We start from the raw sequence: 20,750 nt of genomic DNA on the forward strand, positions 1-20,750 counted from the left end.
ATATAGAAACACCATTGGTGGTGACTGAATTGTCAGAGAGTGACAAAGAAAATCTGCATATGAAAATTCTCAGCAAATTTAGAGTTGTTAATAAAACTGAATATATTATTCAATATATTATAATTAGCTTAAGTCCTAAATTGTAAAACTGTATTTTTAGGAGCAACTTTGTAACAGTTTTGCAACTAGGGACATAAAGATGCTTGGCTGTAGGACCAGTCAAAGTAGATAATCCTTTGTTCTTTAATTATTTTGGACTTTATCAACGCTCACTAAAGTAAAAATAAATTAAAAAAGCTCAAGAAAATTTCCTTTGTCAGGAAGCATCTCAGTTCTAAGTAAGATTTTTTCGTGACCTGTTTTTAACATTGCTATAAAGATATCTTTTAGATATCTGTTGGTGGAAGTCTTAATATGAAGTTGGAACATTGCACATTGTCTGTAACCAAAACATGAAGAGAAGGAACTTATCTGCACTGTACCCAACAAATCATGGGAAACACACATATTATTTCTTTTACTATGATACATTTAGATTCTTTCTTTCAATACAAAAGGCCTTCCAAAGTTTACAGATGAAGCAAATGTAAATGACTATCAATGCAGTCCAAATCAGATAATAATTTTAAGCACAATTGTCTCTTACAGGATAATTCTTGTTGTACTTGTTTGTTCAATTGATGTAGGCACATTTTGTGTCTATTTGTTGCTATACCACTAAAGTAGCTTTTGTATTCTTTTTTCCAAAGCAAAAGTTTTATCTGGGGTGGGCAACACACCGCACATAGATCCACTTGGTCCTCAGAAACCAATCTGAAATCTCTCAGGATTCCAAGATTGCATTGTTTAAAATTTATGGCGAAATTGTCTTAAATTAATTACCTAATATTGAACCATTTAGGGGAAATGTTTGGAGAGTTTTAAGAGAGAAATAAAAGCAGATGGTCTTCTAGAAGTTCATTCCCATCCTAACAGTCACTGTTACAAATGGTTTATCCCACAAAAATAATAATAATAATTAATTTAATTTAATTTAATTAATTCAATTTATATGCCACTCCTCTCCGAAGACTCAGGGCGGCTCACAATACATTTAAAAAAATCATTATAAAAACATTTAAAAATTAAAAACATTAAAAACTCATTCACGCCATTCATGGCCAGATCTCACCAGATCACAAGAGCAAGATCAACGGCCCCAGGCCTGCCAGAAAAGCCAGGTCTTTACTGCTTTTCGGAAGGCCAATAGGCTGGGGATGGTCCGGACCTCAGGGGATAACTGGTTCCAGAGAGCTGGGGCAGCCACAGAAAAAATGTCCAACATCATCCTTTCTGATGTCAGTAAATCAAGAGAGAATTCTTGCAGTTGTCTTACAATTCTGGAGTCCAAATTGTCACTTGTGACTTTTCAAACATTGGCCATGTATACTTTTACATAATTTGATACATAATTGCAAAAACTAATATAAAAAGCATTGTTATCTATGGTGGTGCAGTGGTTAGATCATGGTTGTTCCAAAGGTGCTTTTTCAGGAGGCAACTGGATTTTTTTGTTTTTGCTTCGAAGATGTTTTGCTTGTCCTGGAAACTTTTTGGGACTGTTGAAAGGATTGTGTTGTAAACTGGAGATAGATGCTGTCATATCTAGTCTGGCTGAGATTGGTTCTGTCACCTCAGAGGCCATCTATGTCAAAATTGAACAGCCCTCTCTCAACAGAAGGGGAGGGATATGACCTCATCTATCTCTAGTCTACAACACAGTCCTTTCAATAATTCCAAGAAGGCTCTGCACACAGTTGCACAATTCAGATGATCCCGATGACACAGATAAACATCCAGATGGCCTCAACAACTCTCTAAAAGAATGCAAATGACCAGCTGTCTGCAAGGAGTATAAATCCTTCCATTCCCCACCATCCAGTCATAGATGAAGAAGCTTCTTGAATGAGAAGCAAAACTTCTTCAAAGAAAAACCAGAAAGTCCAGTAGCCTCTTGAAAAAGTACCTTTGGGACTTGCACAGCCTACTGTGCTAGCAAATATCCAAATAATGATTTAAATAATGATTTACTGTTCCTGATGAAACAGTTCTACAGAGGAATTATTGAGTCTGTCATCTGCACCTCTATAACTGTCTGGTTTGATTCTGCAACCCAACAAGACAGACACAGACTTCAGAGAATAATTAGAACTGCAGAAAAAACAATTGCTACCAACCTGCCTTCCATTGAGGACCTGTATACTGCACGAGTCAAAAAGAGGGCTGTGAAAATATTTACAGACCCCTCACATCCTGGACATAAACTGTTTCAACTCCTACCCTCAACATAGGATAGGGTAGAGCACTGCACACCAGAACAAGTAGACACAAGAACAGATTTTTCCCAAATGCCATCACTCTGCTAAACAAATAATTCCCTCAACACTGTCAAACTATTTACTAAATCAGCATTACTATTAATCTTCTCATCGTTCCCATCAGCCATCTCCTTCCACCTATGACTGTATGACTGTAACTTTGTTGCTTGTATCCTTATGATTTATATCGATATTGATTGTTTCCTGATTGCTTATTTGTACCCTATGAATATCATTAAGTGTTATACCTTATGATTCGTGATGAACGTATCTTTTATTTTATGTACACTGAGAGCCTATGCACCAAGACAAATTCTTTGTGTCCAATCACACTTGGCCAATAAAAAATTCTATTCTGTTCTGTTCTGTTCTGTTCTGTTCTGTTCTAACTTCCCAAAGTGATAAGAATAAGAAGAAAAAACTTCATTTTTTATGAAATTCTTTCCAGCTGCCAAGAGTTGCATATTTGGTGGCTTATTCTCAGGAGTTTTTCTTAGGGGAAATATTTCTGCAAGATTTCTCTGTTCCTTTAGAAGCTGTCACTGCCAATTTGTAGTTGCCGCCCTCTCCATCAAAGACTCTTGAAATGTTTGTTTTACATTGTTGTGTGCCCAAAAGATCAACATCATAGGATAAAGTGACCATCAAAATCATGTACAGCATTACTTGTCAAAAGGAGATGGCTGACTGAACGTATCCAAATATGGAGTTTAAATGAACTGTTATTGTTGCTACATTTGCCTTGACATGAAAGCTTAACAAAGAATTAATGATGTTGACAGTGTTCTTGGCTTTCTTTTTCTTCAGGCCAGAAATAAAAAAAATAAGGACCTTCTTGTACAGGTGACTGCTTGCAATCCAAATAGTATACCCACACCACTGATGAGCAAGTGAAAGTTTGGTACAATTTGATGTATGATTCTTCTCAGTCTCTAATTACCATGAGATTTTTCTGCCAATCTCCATTCACAGACTTACTATTTTATGTAAGGAAAAATAGATGGTTGTGATATGTCACACTGAACAGTGAGTTTTCCACAGTGTTACAAGTATGCTTTTCCCATTCTGTTTATAAAACTGACTGCACTTATAATACCTGAAAAGCAATAGAATTTTCTGCTTGTGTCTACTTTAGAAAGCCAAAACAAGTCATATAGCACTTATAATAACTTCCCTTTTAGCACCTTCTGCCTGAGGGACCCCTCTCATTGTATCTCATTCTGAGTCCTTGTTCACAATCCAATTACTAGCATTGTCATAACAAAATTATAGATGGGAGGAAGGGAAATATTTCCTTTCCCTCTTATGTCTACATATAGTTGTTATTATTGTTGCTGAAGTGAAACCCCACAGACACTTTAATGTATATAAATTACATTAAATTATATTCAAATGTATTATTTTTATTGATCTGTTTCATGAGATTTGTTATGGATGTCTATGCCAGTAGACTCTGGGTAACTTTAAAAATTAAGTACATAGCTAAAACTGGTAAAACATAAGCAGAAAAAGGCAACCCAAGTTAAAAACAAGCACAGTAATAGAAAGATCACACACAAACACACATACCCAACTCGAACTGCTACACCCCGCCGCAGGGAGGCGGAGCCAATAAGATGGGTCCGCCCCAGGCACCTGATAGATCCTGATAGGTTCCAGATGGAGCTTGGGCCATTTCCTGAGGATCTAGCACATGACTCGGCTGAGGACCTGGTAGCCGCCTGGGATCGGGCAGCTGGTGGGGCCTTGGACCGAGTCGTGCCTTTGCGGCCTCTGACCCGATCCTGCGCAGCTCCTTGGTTTACTGAGGAGCTGAGGAAAATGAAGCACCAGAAAAGACGCCTGGAGAGCGGTTGGAGGGCCAGTCTCGCTGAATCTGATCGAACACTGATAAGGTCGCATATTAAGGCCTACCTAGTGGCGATAAAGACGGCAAAGTTTAATTACTTTTCCACCTCTATTGCGTCATCAGGGAATCGTCCGGCCGCCCTGTTTAGGGTGACCCACTCCCTGCTCCATCCGGGAGTGCGGGACGATCCCCTGGAAGGCAGGGCGGAGGATTTCGGACAATACCTGTATGACAAAATCGCTCAGATCCGGGGGGATTTGGACTCTGACTGGGTAGATCAGGGCAGGGTGACGAGGAATAGTCTTGAGAATGTTATCTGAGAGGAGTTTGATGCTGTGACTCCCGATGATGTGGACAGGATTTTGGGGAGACTTAGTACGGCCACATGTTTACTGGACCCGTGTCCCTCCTGGTTGGTACTGGCTTCCCAGGAGGTTACACGAGGCTGGCTCCAGGGTGTTATCAACGCTTCGTTGAGTGAGGGTTACTTCCCTGCTGCCTTGAAAGAGGTGGTGGTGAGGCCTCTCCTCAAGAAGCCGTCCCTGGATCCGGCAATATTGGCCAACTATCGTCCTGTCTCCAACCTTCGCTTTATGGCGAAGGTTGTTGAGAGTGTGGTCGCGCGACAGTTTCCACAATTCCTGGAGGAAACATCTTATCTAGATCCATTCCAGTCGGGTTTCAGGTCTGGGCACAGCATGGAAACGGCATTGGTCGCGTTGGTTGATGAACTCTGGAGGGCTCGGGACAGGGGTTGCTCCTCTATTCTGGTCCTGTTAGATCTCTCAGCAGCTTTTGATACCATCGACCATGGTATCCTGCTGCACCGGCTGGAAGAATTGGGGGTGGGAGGCACCATATTGCGGTGGTTCTCCTCCTTTCTCTCTGACCGGTCGCAGTTTGTGTTGGCAGGGGGGCAGAGGTCGACCTCGAGGCCTCTTGTCTGTGGAGTGCTGCAGGGATCGGTCCTCTCGCCCCTTCTGTTCAACATTTATGTGAAGCCGCTGGGCGAGATCATCCGTGGCTTCGGGGTGAGATACCATCAGTACGCTGATGACACCCAGCTGTACATCTCCACCCTAGGCCACCCCAACGATGCCCTTGAAGTAATGTCTCAGTGCCTGGAGGCTGTGCGGATCTAGATGGGGAGGAAAAGGCTCAAGCTCAACCCTTCCAAGACTGAGTGGCTGTGGCTCCCGGCATCCCGATATAGTCAGTTGACTCCATCACTGATTATTGGGGGCAAGTCCTTGGCCCCCACAGAAAGGGCTCACAATCTGGGAGTCCTCCTGGATATGCAGTTGTCCTTGGAGGAACATCTGACGGCTGTAACCAGGGGGACCTTTTATCAGGTTCGCCTGATTCGCCAGTTGCGGCCCTTTCTTGATCGGGATTCCCTGTGCACAGTCACTCACGCCCTCGTCACCTCTCGCCTTGACTACTGCAATGCTCTCTACATGGGGCTCCCCTTGAGGGGCACCCAGAGGCTCCAGCTGGTCCAGAATGCAGCAGCGCGGGTAGTGATGGGAACAGCATGGCGCTCCCATGTAACACCGCTCCTGCGCAAGCTGCACTGGCTCCCGGTGGTCTTCCGGGTGCGCTTCAAGGTGTTGGTTATCACCTTTAAAGCGCTCCATGGCATAGGGCCTAGCTATCTTCGAGACCGCCTGCTGCTACCGACGACCTCCCACCGACCTGTGCGCTCCCACAGAGAGGGCCTCCTCAGGGTGCCATCAGCCAAACAATGTAGGCTGGTGACCCCCAGGGGGAGAGCCTTCTCTGTGGGGGCACCTACCCTCTGGAATCAGCTGCCCCCAGAGATAAGGAGAATCCAAGACCTCAGTGCCTTCCGCCGTGCCCTTAAAACCCACTTTTTCCAGCAAGCCGGGATGGCATAGGAAGAAATTTTTTAAATTTTTTAAATGTTTAATTGGTTTAAATTTTTGGGCCAAATTTATATAGATTTTAATTGTTTTTAATATTTGTATTTCATGTTTTTAATTTTGGCTGTGCACCGCCCTGAGTCCTCAGGGAGAAGGGCGGTATATAAATTGAAAATAAAATAAAAAATAAAATAAAATAAAAACTCCCAGCCTTATCATAGGCTTTGGCCTATGCAGCCCTGACTTTTGGTTTTTTATGTATGTGTCTTGCTTTTGTACTCTATCTATATATCTATCTATCATCTATCTATCTATCTATCTATCTATCTATCTATCTATCTATCTATCATATATATCCAATATACATTTCCATATCAATATAGGGATAGTATATATACACATAAACAAGAATGATTTCTTTGGGAACAAAGGGTGTTATGTTAGCGAAGAGAGAAGCATTTTTTCCCCTGAGTCCTTGAGTTTGTAAAAAAAATATTCAGCTGCTCTGTCCCATTTTGTGAAAGGATTTTGGTTAATTTCCAGCTAAATCTGAGATCATCTGTGAATAACATTTCCATCCACTGTCACAAGAGACAAGTTTACTGTATTACTTTTCTTATTGAAATTGATGGAGAAATGAAAGAACATTTGTCTGAGTAAAAGCAACTGAAAGCTTGGGATAGTACCATGTTTCCCCGAAAATAAAGCTCTGCCTTATATTTTTTTGAACCCTGAAATAAGTGCTTGGCCTTATTGCCATGTGCTCAAAAGCCCAATTGGGCTTATTATCAGGGGATGTCTTATTTTGGGGGAAACAGGGTAAGAATATAATAACAATCTATGAATGTTTCCTCTGAAGTAAGCCTTTTTGAACTCAGTGGTCTTTACTCCAAAATAATAATACATAGGATTGCAGCCTTATTAGGTATACCGAGTTAATTTCAGTGCCTTTTAGGTTGGACAAACTCTGGACAGAATCAGGCTATAATTTACAATTCTAAGGCGTGAAATCTATATACATTGCAATATGTAGCTGTTTTTGACTAATCTTGAAAAAAATAAGTTGGGACAGACATGGTTAGTACTTCAGTGAGAGCAGAACATCCTTGAAGTATAAATTAGACTGGAAAACTGAACAAACATCCAAGATGAAGGCAGGGGAATTCTGGATTGCTGTGAAGAAAACTCTATTTCTGTCCATAGAGTTACCAAGAATTGAGCTTGATTCATTGGGGGGTAATATACAATAGTTAAACAATGGAATTTGTCCTGTATCCTACCAGCATTTTTCAGGTTCATATGGACATTCCAAATAAAGCAAGTGTGTCGCATGAAAAAGATTTCCATATTTTAAATTTGGGGTGGATCTAGAAATGTATTATCCTTGTGTAGAAATCCTAGAATAATTTTATATTATTAGCCAAGCAACTCTTCTGTCTTCCTGAAATTTGCCTTGGCTTAGTTCTTTTCTTTTCATCTGCCGCTTCTCTGCTTTTTGCTTCTTCAGATTAATCTAGTGCAAGAGGGGGAGGAAAGGGGATTCATGGCCAATGGCAAACTGACAAAACAGCTTTCAAGTTATTCCTGCCTTGCTCATATGAACTTTATAAAATGTCTTATTGACCAGGAGGAATTTAAAACATAATTAAAGTAGACTTAAGCTATGGATTGTTTTAAGCACTAAACGCTCCTGAAGCATGTCGGAGGTATAGCATGTCCCTGAACCAAATCTGCAAAGACTTAGTACATTAGTCAGGGAAGAAACCCTGTGTTCAGATGTCAAGAATATTGAATCAGCATCATCAGACAGAACAATGTTTTGTTTTTCTTTTTCTTTCCATGATTAACATGCTGCAATGATATACGTCTACATATTAGCAGCATCTTATAGAAGAGATAATAGGCATCTTTCTAAAGGTGACATCTACCTTCCAACTGACTTGGCACCTGCTAGTAGGATCAAAAGTAAAACAAGGGGATTAGGAAAAGATTTACCTTTACGTGAACACAGATAGTACTTTGCTTTTAATACTACGTATTAGTATGCTACTGTATATGAAATTCCATATAATGCAACTTCCAAAATTGTTCTTCCTTTTTTTGATACATAACTTTCAATGAAGAAGGACCCGCAATTATATTTTCTGCTTTTTTACTATCACAATATTATTTGAGCAGCACTTGAAAACAAGTTTAAAAGATATTTAGAATACCTTTACATTCAAGGTAAGATGCTAAACAACTTTCTTCAATTCTGAAACAGAACTATGAAACAAGAGATCTAAAGCAATGGAGGTATTGCTTGGAATAATCTTTAAGACACCTTAGCAGCTTCTCACTGATTCTGTGCCTCTAGTTAATACTGTGTTTATGCTAAATCACAAAGAAAATGAGTTTGAAAACATGATTCTTCCTGCTATTGCTGTTTTTGACTAGCATAATGTGTGAAGCAACCAATATTTTTTAGAGGGTTGAATTCTTGATATATTCTCAAAACCTATTATCTTGAGATTTTCTCCCTATTCCCTATGATGCATGTTCTTGTGTTTTGTTAGATTTTCATTTTTATTTATTTATTTATCATATTTAAGAACCACCCATCTCCTCCACAGAGGAATGCTGGGCTACAGTTGTTGATTTTGAATGTATTAAAGTTGAAAGTTGAGCTCAAGTTTTGGTCAATATGGAGACATGCATGCTTTTTTTTAACAGTAGCACAAACATTTGTCATTATCTTCTTCAAGGATGTTTTAGCCTATGGTTTTGGTTTCCTGGTAGACTCTCTTCTAAATACTAACAAGAACTGAACCTGTTATATTCTGAACCCAGACAAAGTCGGTCAAGAGCTGCCCCCTACTGAATATTCACAGCCATTTATTTGATTTTATTATTTATTTGATCTTGGAAGGATTTAGTAAAACACAAGATCTTGGATCAATTTGCTATGGATCAATTTGCTATACGATTGGATTGAGGCAGTTGCTTCAATTATATTTCCCTTCCTGTCCGGTTATGTTTTATAATGAATCTAGGTAGGTATTGAAATAAGCTTTGTATTTCTGCGTCCTTTAGAATGTTTTGGTTTTTGTATCATTTTGGTCTTTGTATCATTTTATAATTTACAATTTTGTACACTTTAACATTTGAACTTTATTGGCATGTTTCATTGTACTCCATTTGAGAGATGTTGTTTCTAGTGACAAGCAAATTCCTTTTTTGTAAATACATAATATTTTATTAGTTATTTGTCTTTTTTTCTTGTTGTTGTCCTTGCACTTGAAAAAAGTGTTTGGCAATTTGGCCATTTCTCTAACAGCCAAAGCTATGTGGACAAAATTTTCTGTATTAGTATTGCACAAAATATTTTTTTCTAATATCTTAATAGGAATTCATCCATTTGTGAATCCTGCCAACCTAGCAGTTGGAAAGCATGCAAATATGAGTACATAAAGAAGTAGTTCTTCAGTGGTAAGGTAACAGTGTTTCGTGCACCTCGGCATAGAGTCATGCTGGCCCTATGACAATGGAAATTTCTTCAAACAACCCTGGCTCCCTGAGGTAAAAAATGGAATTGAGTGCCACTCCCTAGCGTAGGACATGACTGGACCATTACTTTTACCAATACATTTATGAAGCAGCAGTATTGGACAGGTAAGTGAAATCAAGCATTGCTGTCATGTTGCTGGAAGACCAGATAATTATGTACCAATTGTAGTTCTTATGAAAGGGTTACAATATGATTTCTAAGAGGTTTATCAGATTGTTATATGTTCCACAGAGTGAAGGATTTGCATGCAGTAATAGCAATAATTGATGGCTGGAGGTACTGGAAGCTTGAAAAACGAATTGTGATTTTGTACTCTAAGGCATACCATTGAAAGCCTGACAAACCATACAGCAAAAGCTAAGTACAAACATAAGTATATGAAAGAAATTATTATTATTATTATTATTATTATTATTATTATTATTATTATTATTATTAATCATCTGGACATATTTTTTTAATTTTATGGTAGATAAAATGTGCCAACTCATGTTTAATCTGACAAATCCTTATGGCCCCGTGGACCACTTAGAATGTAAAGAAGATTAATTGGTAGACATAAAGCATTAGAATACAAATTACTGTGAAGATTTTAAAACCGGAGCTAGAGTAACTGAACTGTAATAGCTGACAAGCATTGCTTGTTGGGCTAACAAATTCTTTTCTTTAAGGAGAATTTCACATTCACAAATTGCAAAGTCTATCCTAGCAACTATAACTCTACCTTGTTCTACTCTGAGAGAATGTCTAATGGCAACTATGACGAGGAATCCTATTACATCAGTGCTTCTGCTAATAGCCAATTTAGCTTACCTAGCCCATGCTTAATATCAGTTCTCCCCATTCAGAATAGGATGGTCAGTATTCAAAGACAGGAAAGTTAGGGTGAAAGAACCATTAGCCTAAACTGGCTCTTTTTAACCACCATATGAACAGGCCAAAAACAGTCAGTATCCAAATTAATGTTATGATTTATCGAATTTCACATGAGTCACTTCCCCTCCATTTTAGAGAAATTGTTTGGAACTTCTCAATTCTACTAAAATTTTACTAAAATTCTACTAAAATTCTACTAAAATTCTACTAAAATTCTACTAAAATTTACACTTGCTGAAAAATACAATTTCTTCCTCTGAAATGATTTGTTGAAAAGCAAAATGGCATTAGTCCCATAGGAATTCCACTGCTTATTACTTCTCACTGTGAAAATCTTTTATTTCTTTCCTCCACCCAGTTCTTTCATTGGTGATTGATTTGTGAGACAGAGAAATTGTCTTCTTATTCCATGAATACAGCATAGTCAGTTCTTATAAAGTTTTAATGTTCAGTAATATTTTCGAAGCTGAAATCATTATTATTGAAGCGGTAGTAGCCAGTACTGCATAATTTAACAATATTAGATCCCTTTAAAATACTATTCATTGTCCAGTCATGAGTCATGACAAGAAATTTTATTAAAAGAACAGCATTAGGTGAAGCTTTGCATGTTCTAGGAATTGTCATTTTTAAATAACAAGTCTGGCCTTTATATGGGTCTGCCAAGTTTTTGCTGTGGGTGCAATTATTGTGCTATATCTTTCAACACCCTCAGAAGTGTTGATCTGATTAAGAATCAAATTAATGGCATTTAACTGTAATTCATTTTTTGTAAACAAAACTTACCCCAAGAGCTGTGGTGGCTCAGTGGTAGAATGCACCACGTTGGTATGTGAAAATGTGGTTTATTTAAAAAATGAAATCAGAATAAAAATGTGAGATTCCTATAATTTTACTCAAATATTAGAAAACTAAGGTGCTCCACTATAGGTGCTCCTATAGGTTGCCATCTATTAGAGTGTAGAAGGTATAGGAAATGGCCTTGAAGGCCAGATGAAAGTACCATTACTGAGGCAAATTCAGATAAAAAGGCTTGATGGAAATGATAAAGGTAAATGAGTTAATAAAAAAGGCAATATATTATTAGTATTTTTGCAATGAGACACCTAGTGCTCACCATTAATAGGTAGCAAATAATTTAAAATTAAGAGAAAAGGAAAAGCATATTAGACCTCTAGATGAAGCAGTCACTGTTTCTCTGGGGGGAAAAAATTGCCAATCAAATATTAAGACACTGCTGACTCTTAATCATTACCAAGTGTACTGAGCTGATAAGGCTAATAGCAAGGAAAGGGGCAAATTGCTTAAGCAAAAAGATTAAATTCTGTGCCAGCAGAAGACGAATACTCATTATTATCAAACTGGATAGAAGAGAAATTTAGAGACTAAAGTACAGATTCCTGAACTACATATACTTTTGAGTCTTTCCTACATATATTGCCAGCAGAGCATCAATTTACAGCATAACTTTATCTATGTCAATTCAGAAATAAGTCTTATTGACTTCAAAGGGGCTTACTTCCAAGCAAGCACCTGTAGTCTTGCCCTTGCTAATCTCGCTCACTCACAGCTTGCTTTTACAGAAGCAATAAACTAAAGGCATATCCCCACTGAATTCTTAAGCTGCTCTTACCCTGTGCTCATGCCAATTTGACCCTAAACTAGCTTAAGAAAATCTTGTCCAGGCTAAATCATTCTGGCAACAACCAGCAATATATTAAGACCAGATTGCAGACTATCACATTCTTCCATTAGATGATTCCCCGGCTGCTGTGTCCTCCTGACTTCTTTTTCTGGGACAGCAATAACTTTCCTTTCTGTTAGCAGTATTACTACCATTATATAGTTTATATATGAACATAGATGTGTACTGGTACACATACACAATTAAAGCATTGGAATGCACATACATGCAGCACAACACTGTACTTTAAAATAATGTAATTCAGTTTGCTTACATTTTTTCAACACTTTTTCTAGCTGGTTCCTCACTCTAACCCTAACAACTGCAAGAAACTATTATATGCCCAAAGGTAGAAAAATTCAAGTTTACCTACATTGAAGGAATGGAGAGCGGAAATGATGAATCTTACTCAGATGGCCAGATTAATTAAAGCAGATTGACTGCTTTAATTAAAGTCAGGACATTGTCTAAGTTTAATGATGATGATTGGAAATTGTTTTTTTTTTTAAAAAAAATAAAAACAGAAAAAAACATAAAAAATAACATTATGATGCGGTTTTGAGGATTAGAATAAAATTAATTGTTTATAGAAAAATATAAACAATGCTTTTACAATAGAGTAAGAGTCTATGGAGAGTCTCAAGTCATCCAAGTCATGGTTGTCCCAAAGGTGCTTTTTCAAGAGACAACTGGACTTTCTGGTTTTTCTTTGAAGACATTTCACTTCTCATCCAAGAAACTTCAGCTTTAGCTTTGACTTGATGGTGACCTGAAGAAACTTCTTGGATGAGAAGCAAAACATCTTCAAAGAAAAACCAGAAAGTCCAGTTGCCTCTTGAAAAAGTACCTTTGGAATAATGTGGGGAGAATGTTATAACAAATGAATGGAAAATACTAAGAAGATTGGAGGAGTAAGAAGAAAAAGAAGTCACAAAAGATGTACCTAGATGATACACTGAAGAATTGATTATGTATTGTATGTTTGTTTGTTTATAAAATAAAAAAAATATGGAAAAAGAAAAGAACAGAAAAATCACCTTTGGGACAATAGAGTAAGAGGTTACTTTATATTTATACTTTTATGAAATAAAATTGGAATCAATTTTAGCCAGCCTTCCTATGTGTAATAACTTAAGTTGCAGTTATATTGAACAATGGAAACATCTGTTTACATCATTAGCATGCAGTTGTGGAGGGGTTGTTTTTAAAAAATATTTAAGGGAGTAGATTTTTGCCAGGACAGCAGAGACTGTCCTGGTAAAGAAGGCACAGAAGACACAGATTGAAGCTCAGTGAACTCTGCTAAATGTCAAGATTTATATTATTATTATTATTATTATTATTATTATTATTATTATTATTATTTATTTATTTAATTTATATACCGCCTTACTCCCGAAGGACTCAGAGCGGTGAACAGCCAAACAGTAAAAATACATAAATACAAAATTTAAAAACAAAGTAAAATCGAATTAAACAAATTTGGCCCAAACATATTAAAACTCCAATCATTTAAAAAACCAATTAAAATTTGCGTAATTAAAAAGAGGGAAAAGATTAGGCCAGGCCCCCCTGGTGGAATAAAAAGTCTTAAGAGCGCGGCAGAAGGTGCGCAGATCCGGGATCCTCTGTATCTCCGGGGATAGCTCGTTCCAGATAGTAGATGCCCCCACAGAGAAGGCTCTCCCCCTAGGGGTCACCAGTCGACATTGTTTGGCTGATGGCACCCGGAGGAGCCCCTCTCTATGAGAGCGTACCAGCCAGTGGAAGGCTATTTGTGATAGTAGGCGGTCCCGTAAATATTAGGGATTACAGTAGCAAAAAAATAAAACCCTTGGCCACAGTGGGAATTCCACCTGTCTTTCAATGTAAAATTAATATTTGCATTTTTCCTCCCTGCATGCTGGGTTCCTGAAGAAAATTTACCCTACTTCTATAGCTTAGAATATACTGTTAATATAAATGTTAAGTGTTCAATTATTACTAGTTAACCAGAGATTCTCCAGATGGCTTTGATTTCATCTCCTGTAATTTTTTGTACTGGGCATGCTGGCTGGTGTTGATAGGAAAGGAAGTATACAACATCTGAACAACTGCAACTTGGTAAATTCTGAATTAAAGTAATGTCTACCTGGTCATCCATGTGCATGGAGCAAGAGTGAATTAGGAAAGACATTGAACATGACAGAGCAAGTATCATTATTATATTTATATGCTTCTAGTGTGCAGACACATTTTGAGGACTTGGTATATGGTATAATTACCTTGTTTAAAAATAGAGCTGGAACATGTTGCAAAAAGAAAAAACAAACTGCTAATTTCTTTACAGTAGAAAGACATTTGAGGCATTATGCTTGAAAAAATGTTGAAAGAACCAACTCACAAAAATGTACTCAATTTTGTAGGGCAAGAAGCAGACAATCCTCTGATACAATAACATTTAGGATCACAAGTTCAATTTGACTACCAAGAAACCTTAATTCAGTGAGAAATTCTGCATATAATATGGAAAATTTATATTAATTAAAAATGTAGCAGTTTCTAAAATAGAGCCACTAAAGCCAAAAAGCCAAAAATCAAAGTTTGTTTTGTTTTTCAGTTGTCCCTACTTCTTCATGACCTGATGAACATTTTTGCCATGACTATTTATCAGTAATAGTTTGTTAGAGTACTTACAAGCCAAAGCTTGTTTCATCAATGATAAATATCCAGCTACATTATCTTTTAATAGCACTTTTTCAACATCCTTCAGTTTTTCAGAGAATCAGGATCTTCTCCAATGAGTCTTGATTTCACATTATATGGCCAATTTTTTTAAGCTAAGGTTCCACTGTTCAGTGTTGGTGAAGAGTCTAGTTTTATATATTATCATTGAATTATTTGTTCTTCTAGTGTCAACGATTTTCTCTAGCACCATAGTTCAGATTCTTCATTCTAAGATTCCGTTGGTCCAGCTTTCACAGCTAACTAAGAAAACCATGGCCTTCACAATGTATAACATTGTGTAATATCTTTATACTACATCTTTAAAATGCTTTGTGTACATTCTTGCAGTTTTTTTCCCCAAGTAGCAGACAATGGTTCTACTCAACATGAGTATGAATTTTGAGCTTAAAAAAATAGTTTCTTATTTCTTCAACATCTTTCTACATGTTGTTGGATTTGCCTTGGATTTGCCTATTAACTTAACCTTAGATTTTCTCGAATATTAAGGACCAGGACATGTTTCTCATTCTTTTCTTTTCTCTTGACCAAGAAATTCCTCTTTGCCTTTAGTCATTGACATGATTGTTCACATTTCTGAGGTTACTGAAGTTTCTTCCAAATTAAATTAATTTCTAGTTCTTCTAATCCAGCATTTGTCATGACCAATTCTGCATATACTGTAGGTAAAATAAATAAGGAGATAAGTACAATTTAGGCACTGTGCAGTCCCAAAGGTTCAAGCAGTTTTGAACCATTTAGTTGCTCCATGTTCTATTCTAATTATTACTTTTGGACAATATGCATGTTCTTTAAGAGGAAGAATGATTTCTTAATGTTTTGTCCTTGTGCTCTTTTTCCCCACTAGAATCAGAGTGAGAAGCAGTCACTTAAGCTGTGAAGAACAATCACCTGTTTAGTGAAGAAATCCAAATAGAGCATTCCCAAGAGTTGGCTTTTTGACCTCTTTTATATAATAGCCAAAGAAGGAGAATCTTCCACTTTTCTGGGTAATTGGTTCCACTATGAAGGTCTTTTTATTAGGAATTATTTTCTAGCATTCAGTAAGAATGTGCCTTTCTTTAACTTCAAGCCATTATTTTATGTTTTGTATTCTGAAATGACAGAACAGGTCTCGATCTTCTTTTATATGATCTTCTTTCAGATATATAGTACTATCATGTTCCTTTAGTCACCTTTTCTCAAATTGAAATATAGTCAAAGCTTTCTTCAGTTGTAACCAATTCTTTCTGAACCTGCTCCAAATTTTCTAAAATATTCTTATGGTATATAGTGCCTACAGTACTTATGAAGTAGAACTAGATAGCATAAGATAGCTGAACTAGATAGCATAAAGGTAAATGATTACTAGAAAATTATGCTTCTGTTGATGCAGGCTTTTCATAATATGTTGCAGTTGCGTAGTATTTTTTCCTTCAATGTTTGTACTTGGAGACTCATCTAATTTATTGAGATCATTTTTAAAGTTTCCTTATTCATTATATAGTACCTTGTGTATCATCTAGAAGTCTTACTTGCTGGCCAAGGATTAACTGGAAATAATTGCCTAATGATGCAAGGAGTATTTTAATTGTATTCCACACTTCATCAAAAATACAACTGTGAAATTAATTGTCGTTCATATTTTCCTTCTTGAAAGGATATTGCAAATCCAGTTCTTAATCTTGAGGTATAGGTCCTACGCATGGAATAACAATTGATTAACTATTTTGATAAATCTAGCCAGAAAATAGAACTAATTATATTCAACTAGGTCATGCTGATTGGGACTTTTGAGAATAGTTGTCCAATTGGGGAAGACTCTGGAATTATTTTTTTGAAATTAATGAGCTCCCTCAGTGTCTAGTAATCATTTTACTCATAAGCTCAAACAGCTTTTCTCTCTCATAAATATTTACAACAGCTATGATCCTCTGAATGTCAACCGTGTTACATTTCCCATCCCACTCTCTCATTCAGGACTGGTGGGGTCCAGGAAGAAAGCTTTGTCTGCTGAGAATATTCCACCTTTGGAATATTCTCCTCAAGATATGAATCAGGCCCTCAAAGTCCTGGCCTAAAGATCTGGGTTTGCCAAATTGCCTGAAGCTCTTGGAAAAGCACTCAACCTTGAGGTTGGTCAGCACCCTTCAAGATCCTCTCCCCACCTTTTTAACTTTCATTACTTATTCCTGTATTAACTGCCTTATATTGGCATATAATATTTATTGGTTTTGTGTTTTATCTTTTAACTATACATCACTCAGAGTCTTCTATAAGTGAGGTGGGCAGTTTCCAAATTTGATGTACTGTGTAAATAAAAAATAAATAGGAGAAATAAGTGAAATGGAGTACCCTATTGATGCCTGATATTGATCTGTCAAACCTTTTCACATGCTCTTTATTAGCATTGTCGTTTCATCTTCAAGTATATGCATTCATTTTATTATAGAATAAACAAGATTCATGGCGGGAAGGGGTTAATCTATTTAAGATTTTTTTCCACATTTTCCCCCTCTGGGGGCTACAGGAAGCAGGACCTCACTGTGCAACTTAACAGAGCTGTACAATTCTGTCTTGCTTCAATGTTTTAGGAAGCGGAAATTAAGCACCCTCTTAATGTTGAAATAACCCTCGAAAATCACTTTTGTTTGCCACTGAATTTCAGCAGGCCTGTAGCATCTGATGCAGTCAGGTAATGGACTGGATGAACTCCTAGATCGCATATGACTTAGACATGCTGGACACTGATCAATCAGCAGCATTATTTCTGAAGTGACCTTTCAAAGCTCAATAGTATTTTGTCATATTTATCAAGGACAACTAATCTTTGTATTCTCACAACCTTCATAATGCCATAAAGTAAGACAAATGATGTTTCCCTCCCTGTAGGAAGCTCAGTTATATAACTACGCATGCAGTGCAGAGTTAGCCAAGCTGTTAGATTTGTCTTCAAAGGCAGCCTAGTAAGGGCGACAAGCCAGATTAACTTTGAACCAAAAGTTTAGGAGCCATAAATCTGTAGAAATCATAACATTTTTCAATTCCATTATTTCAGCCATGGATATGCCTGGAAAAGTCTGATAATCCACATCTCCTTCAAATGAAATTGATACCCTGCTCAATGCCACTGCAGAGTGTGGAAATAATGACTAATAATGCATTAAAAAATCTTAATTTCTGACTTCTATGGACCAATTAAAGCAAGTAAAAAAGGAGCAAATATATTTCTGCCTAAAGTGATATATTTTATAATGAAGTGCATTATGGCCTTAGTGCCTAGGCAAGCTCACAAACAGAAGCAACAACTCTGCAAGTATTATATTTGTGAGAACTAAGCATGTGTTGAAGTGGTAGGATTCAAATTTTTTTACTACTGGTTCTGTGGGTGTGGCTTGGTGGGTGTGGAGTGGCTTGGTGGGCATGGCTTGGTGGGTGTGGCAGGGGAAGGATACTGTAAAATCTCAGTTCCCTCCCCACTCCAGGGGGAAGGTTACTGCAAAATCCCCATTTCCTCCCTATCAGCTGAGACTCGGGAGACAGAGAATAGATGGGGGCATGGCCAGTCAGAGGTAGTATTTACCAGTTGTCCAAACTACTCAAAATTTCCGCTACCGGTTCTCCAGAACTGGTCAGAACCTGCTGAAACCCACCTCTGATGTGTTGGTATGAAAAAAGTGCACAAAAGCCCCAGCTTTATCATTATTCCATACAATTGCCTCTTAAGACCATTGCAAGAAAGGTATCACTGAAAAATATGGTAAGTGCACCTACATATTTCCCACTAGAGTTCTAAATACTTGCATATTCCTAATAATTTCTAAAGATTGAATAAATAAAATATAATAAAACATAACCCCTAAGTAACATCCTTCAACAACCCATCGAGACAACTAACACCCATTTAGAACAAACTTGGCAACTTTAAGACTCTTGGAATTCAACTCCCATGTCTGGTTAGGGAATTCTGGGAATTGAAGTCCACAAGTCTTTAATTCTGGGATTTGACGTCCAAAAGTCACAAGTTTGGAGACTCCTGATTTAGAATGTGATGTGTTCCAAGAGTGATGTGTGGTTACAGTATCAGGTTTTTCTCTTTTTTCCCCTCCTCTTTTTGCTTTTATTTTTGCTTTAGCTATATATAAAATAATATAAATGTCAGCGTTTCAACGCTGGCATAGAGAGCAGAGGAGACCGAGAGATAAACTCTGAAACGTTTGCCTGCTAAATCCCTTTGAAGTCGGGTTGTCGTGGAAATGAAGGGAGGGGGCACATTCCTGGGAAATGACGAGAAAAGGAGTCTGAAGAATGACTTGGAAGACAGCCAATGAGAAGCAGAGATTTGGGGATCGGAAAGGGAGGGATTGGGAGGCAAAAGGTCAGTCTTGTCCGCGCGGAGTCATGATCCGGTGGCTGTGCTCAATTAAAGAAAGATTTCCTTAAAGATTGGCAGTTTGGAAATTCATTTAATTTTGAGATAGCATCGCAGTCTGACAATAAAAATATGATTTCTGTTACAGAGTTCTCAAAGTCTGAAATGCCCTACCTGATTCAGTTGTCTCAGCTACAAATTTTCAGTTTCAGTCACAAATTGATACTTCATACTTAAGTGGTCAGTAGATGGGGTGTGCATAAGTGCACTAACGTGCCTATCGTCCTGTCATTTTATTTTTATTCTCTTTTCTTGTTCTCGTTTTTGTTTGACAAATTCAAAATAAATAAAATAAATATATTGTTTAATTGATGTGTGATAAGATACAGTATGTTTTGTCTTAAAATAGTTGGTTTGCTGCCAAACTGAGAAAAGTTGTTTTACTTCCAAATGGACACCAAAATACAGTCAGTTGTAAAATGTTATGAAAATAGACATGTACATTTTTCCTATGAATGCTAAAATGTAATTATGGAAAGCTTACCAAAGCCCAGACTCTTACAACTAATTAGGTCAAGTAGCAAATCTTATTAAAATATACAGGCTTTACTTGATTTCATTAAATTTATTTCATGTAAATTACAAATGTAAAAGGGTCTTCTTGTGGAGCTTTTTCTCTGACTCAGACTGTCAAATCAAGTACCAATCTTCATATAAATTGTTAAGTAAACAGAATATAATTTAATATCTGCGAGTAGGAAAAACATTACAATAATCTGGACCCAATTATTAATTTTAGATGATACCGGAGATGAACCAATTTTCTTCCATTCCTGTTCTTTTTGTTTATTCATGTAATGTTTTGTAATGAAAGCAACTTTTAAAAAACTTTTTCCAGAAATGTAAATGAAGGGAGGAAGGGACTACAAGGATTCACTAAATTAACCCATTTGCCTAGATTCACACAATGAACAGAGCCCCAAACTAATATGGATAATAATTTAATATGCTGCATGAACACAGTTATTATCATATACAGGAGATTGTGAAAATGTAATTCCAATCTTTATCATAAAAGACCATTATTCCAGCTGATTGCCCTGGGAATAATCGAGTGAAAAATACGCAGATCCTTCCATCCATTTAAGCTTTCTATCTCCCAGTTCTTCTGATTACACTTTTAAGTATAGTCACAAGATTGACCCAGTCTGTTTTCACTGTTTACTGACATTGAGTTGCTATAAGCATGGATATGTTTACCTGTTTATGAAGCTATAAAGCTTGCAGAAAGCCTGACAGTCAATCAGCATTTGTCTTTCCACCAACTGGGAATCACAACTGGTGTTCACTTGCTGTCCCATAAGACATAGTTTGATGCCCTTAACTATATTCCTTTCCTGTCAAGGGAGAGAGAGAGAAAATAAATAAATTGCTGGTCTTTCTGTGCTGACCAATGTCCAGAGGCATCTGTAGGACTGA

The 20,750-nt window shown here is 37.2% G+C and overlaps 1 long non-coding RNA gene across 1 annotated transcript; it reads left to right on the plus strand.

Moving 5' to 3' along the window:
- Window positions 1–15,796: 15,796 nt before the first annotated feature.
- Window positions 15,797–18,106, plus strand: LOC148114939 (uncharacterized). Its single transcript, XR_015732916.1, has 3 exons — window positions 15,797–15,909; window positions 16,880–17,034; window positions 17,958–18,106. It is a non-coding gene; the product is annotated as an uncharacterized LOC148114939 (long non-coding RNA).
- Window positions 18,107–20,750: the final 2,644 nt, after the last annotated feature.

Source organism: Pantherophis guttatus, chromosome 3, assembly GCF_059756535.1.
Source record: "Pantherophis guttatus breed Tessera chromosome 3, ASM5975653v1, whole genome shotgun sequence".
NCBI classification, from domain to species: Eukaryota; Metazoa; Chordata; class Lepidosauria; order Squamata; family Colubridae; genus Pantherophis; species Pantherophis guttatus.